This window comes from Benincasa hispida, chromosome 11 (genome assembly GCF_027475165.1).
Source record: "Benincasa hispida cultivar pf3 chromosome 11, pf3_genome.v1.1, whole genome shotgun sequence".
Lineage (NCBI taxonomy): Eukaryota > Viridiplantae > Streptophyta > Magnoliopsida > Cucurbitales > Cucurbitaceae > Benincasa > Benincasa hispida.
In genome coordinates, this window is record NC_143488.1 from 36,047,719 (window position 1) to 36,053,718 (window position 6,000).

A 6,000-nucleotide genomic window follows, 5' to 3' on the forward strand; every position below is an offset into this window, starting at 1 on the left:
GAGAATGAAATATATATTTTCTACATTTTGTTTTCAATTTCAAATATATATGAGTTTATTTCAGATCATTTGTTATCTCATCTATCTTAGTTTATGTACTATATGAGTTTATATACATTTGCAAAATAATTAAATATACATGTGTATATATGACAATTTGAAATATATTTCAATAGAAATGTGACTATAATTAACCCATATAATATATATCATATAACAACTTTAAATATGTACTTATTCTATATAAAACTCAGATATTTGAAACAAGTCTTTTTGTATAGATACATAAAAAGATAAAACATAGATGAAAAATAAGATTTATAACTATAAATTGCATTAAATGAAATCTACTTAAATTTAGGTATTCTAAATCTTAAGTCAAAATATGAAATCCGTAAATAAGGAAACTTTGTAATTAATTGGACAAATTAAGGAAAAACAAAATTTCTTAAACTCAATGGAATATAATTATGAAAAATCTTGTATTAAATGAATGAAAATAGAAATTCATAAATGTTGTTTTATAAAATCAAAATTTTAAATTATGTAAATTAGGAAACAAATCAATATTAAAAATTTCCTAAAATTAAAATAAAAGGGGTAATTTGATCCAAAATTATAACTAAAAACTCTTAACGAAATGTTTCAATTGACATTTATGAAATTTATGAGGTGGAAATAATTTTCATGTAAAAATCTCTCTCACCTTTTGTAGAAAGCCCATAAGACCAATTTCGGCCATTACCATCAGGTTTTAAACATAAAACTATCAACTGTGGGTCGAATAAGACATAGTAGCATTTTTCAACGTTTTGGAGGTCGATTTGTTGTCTCATTGAGCTAAAATTTTGACAATGTATTTTTGGTAAGAAAGCTTTCAATTTGAGCAGTATAGATTTTTTTTTGTAGAGATGCTAGTAGAGATGTCCACGGGGCAAGACGGGGTCGGGAGACTATTCTCCATCCCCGTGAAACTTCTCACGGTGATCGGGGGGTGGGATCTCCTGCGGGGAATTTTTTCCAGTACTTTTTTTTTTCTAAGAAACCAATTAACTTAAATTACTAATGTGAGTAAATTTTAATTAAATAATTAATTTTATCACTAAATTGTTTATTATAGTTAGTTTTATATGATCATTTGAATTTAAAGATAAATTACTCAAATTTTGGCCTAAAAAAGCTAATTAATTTTTTAGTAAAAATAAATAAATATAAATTAAATTATTCACAAATATAATCTAAATTTAAATATCCAATTTAAACATATTACATTGTTTTTCCAATAAATAATCAAATTTGAAATTTCAATGTATTATTTATATAATAATAATAATAACATAAGATTAGATAACTATACTAAATAAATATGTAAAAACTAATCGGGTCGGGGACGGGGGCGGAGGCGAGGTCGGGGTCGGGGAATGCATTCCCCGTCCCCGTCCCCATCCTTGTTTAGCTCACTGGAAATTTTCCCCCCCATTCCCCCCTAATCGGGGTGGGGGGAGGGGTGGGCGCCGTGGGGCTCGTCCCCATGGGAAAATTGAACATCTCTAGATGTCAGTAGGTAGTTGGTTACCACTTCAAGCGAGATCTTTCGAATTTATTTTTTTCTATTGTTGTCATTTGATGTCGAGGTTTATTAATCTTAAGATATCAATTGTATATACCTCTAGTTGTGATTAGAGAGAACTCGTTGTAACCCATTATTGATTATAGTAGAGATTTTGGTTTCGCTCGTGATTTTCTTCATTCATTGTCTCTAAGAGGTATTTCCACGTTAAAATTGTTTGCGTAAAAATATTTTGTTTATCCAACCATTAGGATCACTTGTCTTCCTATATTATATCATGCTATGATAGATTGACTTGTTTAATATTTGAATAATTGTCATAAGAATTTATGAAACACGTGATAATATTCTCTTTAAAATTAGAACATCAATTTTAAATATTTGATTTTTTTTTTTGGGAAAAAGGAATATATTAATCCTTTAAATGTAACACGAGGTATGGTTTTCAATTCAATAATCGATTAAGCATCGTGTAGTGAAATAACAATTTCAGAAAATTTTCTAAAAAACAAACAAATTAGGGTCTATTCATTGTTTGTTTGTCAATAATTTTTCAACCTACTCTCCATATACCTAAAAGAGCTTTTATTATTATTATTATTTTTAATTTGACCACTAAATATTCAAATCTTCTATCTTTATTTGTGAGTGTTGCATATATATACACATGTATTTTAGTTCTTGCACATGTTTTTCTACAAATAGAATTGTTAACCCTAAAAGTACTTATACTAATTTGTCACTAGAGTTTCATTTTAAAATTATTTCATTTTTCACTTTTTAGTTTTGAAAACTAAGACTATTTTCTCTCTTTTTCACAATATTTTTCATCGTTCTTAATTGCAAGAGTTGAATTCTTAGTGGAGTTTGTTCCTAGCTTAGTTTTCATATCATTTTATTTATGAAAGGTAGATTGGTGATGGGTGTGAGCATATTATATTTTGAATGATTTTAGGTAATTGTTATGTTTATAATTGTTTATGAAGATTGAACAAATTAAAGTTTTGTTCAAGATTTTTATGAGATGTGTCGAAATTATGAAGTAGTTGAAAGCTGTGTTTGAGATTTGTTTTGAATGTTGGGATGATTTTTTGGTAAGTTTTATTTGGATTATTGATGGCTTCAATAATAATAGTGTTAATTACTCAACTTTATGTCATTTTAGTTTGGTGCTTTCAATGTGCAATTGGAGTCCCAAGCTAAAATTAATGGCAATAATGCCCCTCAACATATATTTTTGTGGACTACTTATGTAAACCCTATTCTCTAGTAGAGTACTCCTTTTATGCAAACAAAAAAATACTATGAAATTTTTTTTTGTTGATTAAAATGTTAGGTCAAAATTTTTGCTTTGCAAAAGTATTATTTTTGTATTAAAATTAGGGGTGTTCAAAAAATTAGATGACCCAAAAAATCTTATCAACTCAACCCAATCCATACAGTTTGGGTTGTGTTGGGTTTAAATAAATTAATATATATATATATATATATATGGGTTGAGTTGGGTTCAAATAAAAAAAAAAAAGTATATGATTTGGGTTGGTTTATAGATTCACCTAAAAGAACCCAAATCAACCGGAATCAACCCGAATTTATTGTTAATTTTAAAAAGTATTTTTTTTACTTACAATACTACATATATTGATTTTAATTTGATTTAATATCATGAGTTTTTTAGATAATTTATTCTTCAACAACTCCTTAAAATAATTTTTTAGCACTTTGATTTCCAGAATACAAATTCAAATTGAGTTGATAATCTTAAAATAATATATGAGAGTAATTAAATAATTTTTTTTCATATTAACAGTTTACTTATTTTTACAACAAAAATTTAAATAAATGAGCCGAGCATTTTGATTTTCATAATACAAATTCAAATTGAGTTTTTTTTTATCTTAATTCAATATATGAAAGTAATTAAATAAATTTTTTCATATTAACATTTTACTTATTTTACAAAAAAAAAAATTAATAAAAGAATCAAACAACCCAACCAATCCAACTCAAATATTTCATGGTTGGGTTGGGTTGAGTTCATTATTTAATAGGATATTTGTAATAGATCGTAAAATAAAGAAAAAAATATAAAAGTATATAACCTCTTTAAAATATTTGCAAATATGAAAGTGTTGACTAGTCAATTTTTGAATTTTTTCTAATTTTCAATTTTGCCCTCACTAAGAACTATGAGACTGAGTTTCATACCCAAGACTTGAAAATACTAATTCATAAGTGACTTAACACTAATAAGCCAATTATCAAGTTTGATTATTATAACGAAACATTAAATATAAATAGCAAATGAAATTGGATTTAAAAGAAATTATTTTTTTAATCCACAAATTTGTACCATTTTTAGAAACATTTCTTAGAAGTTTGAAATACAAAACAAGAATAGTTATTAAACAAATTTATTTCTCAAAAAATGAGAAATAGGAACGATATCAGATAGGTCAATAGTTTTTTTTCTTTTTATAGGACTTTAAAAGTATGATGTCTATCAGAAATAAACTCGAAAAATGACATAGATGGCCCAAAATGAAGGACACAAATTGAAATATTTGTGTATTTGTGTACCGTAATATTTGTTTACAAAATCAAACGAAGAAGAAAGGTTTGGTTTGGTTGTTCACTATTTTTATGGAAGTGCCCTTGAGAGGTATTGAAAAGAAAATTGACAGTAAGAATGCTTGGAACGGACAAGGAAAGGGACAATAAGGTGGTTAGTAGCTACTATTGATAGAAGCTACCACTGATAGCATGTTATCGGTCATAGAAGCTAACATTGATAGCACGTTATCGATGATAGAAGCTACCACTGATAGCATGTTGTAAATGATAGAGAGCTATCATTGATAGCATGATGTCGGTGAGATCATTGATAACATCTTATTGGTGATGTTATCAATGAAAGCAACTATCACCGATAACCATGATACTAGTGATATTAATGATATCGTTAATAGAAGTTAGATGAAATCTATATATGAGTTTCTTTGAAAGTTCATAACTAGTTATAGAAGTCTATCATTGCTAGCCTTAAGTGTTAATATTTCAAGGTTGATTCTATTGATGAAAGTCTATCAATGATAGCGAGTGATGGCTACTATCAATGGTAACCATGATAGAATATTATTAGTAATAGCTACTATGTTAATCTTTTAAAGTTGATACTTGATAGTCATTTATGAAAGTCTATCAATTATAGCCACTAATAGTTTTCCATTAGTAGTATAGCTCAATCTTTCAAAGTTGTTGGTTTTCTTTCAATGTTGATAATTATTTAAAAGTATGTCACTAATAGTCATTGATAACCTTAGCTGTTAATATTTCAAGGTTGATTTCAATTAATAAAAGTGTATCAATGATAGCCACTAATAATTTATAGCAAATTAAAAGATAATATTTCAAGATTGTGTTAATATTTCTCAAATTGAAAACTACCATTGATAGATGCTATCAATGATAGCAGCTAATAGCAATCATTGGTAGCTGCTATCAATGGTAGCTTTCAATTTGAGAAAATCGGGAAGAAGTGAGCAAAATGGTAGCTAGGCATGGACTTTTTAGTCTTTTACCATTTTTTGTTCTATACATGCAATTATTTTATCCTTGTACTACATATTCACTTCGTAAAGTAATTATGAAGTGAATTCTTTTCATTAATGTTTAATGTGAAGGAACTCATTTTAAAGAGATCCTTGAGCGGAAGCAGATCGTCCAAATTCCATTTTGATTGAAAAACTAAATTTACAATAAATATACAAAATATGCATTCAAAGATAAGTTACAACATATTTTTTACAAGGAAAAAAAATGGTTCAAGAGATTATACCTTTGAAGAACCTTTCTTCGTGTAAATCCCTCGAACAATCACGAACTCGAACACATAAACAAACTTGAAGACCCTTTTCAAGAATTCTCGAACCAATAAGAGATACAACCACTGGGAGCCTTTGGTAGTCTCAAGGTGAGAGTCTAGGAGTGGTGGGCTCTGACTATTTTGGTTTGGAATGAGTATTTGAGTTTGAAGGAGGAAGATGAAGATTGAAGCGCACACACAGAATGTTTATGTGATTCTCTCTATCGTATAACAAACTTCAATCGTGTAACTTGTTAGGTAGTGTAAGGAAGAAAAAAAAATAAATTCTTTTATTCCATTTGCCATAAAACCACTTAACCACTCACTAAGGTGATTGGAGAGAAATTAGGAATTATTATCCAAAATAATAAAATAAATATAAATAAATATGATAACTAACTTATCATTACCATATCTTATTTATATTAAATTATATGTTATATAAAATATAACACATAATCTATAATTTTAATATTGTATCATATACAATATAAACTATAGTTTATTTTCTCTATTTTATAGCATTTAATATAAATCATATTTATATTAAATTTAACAACTATGA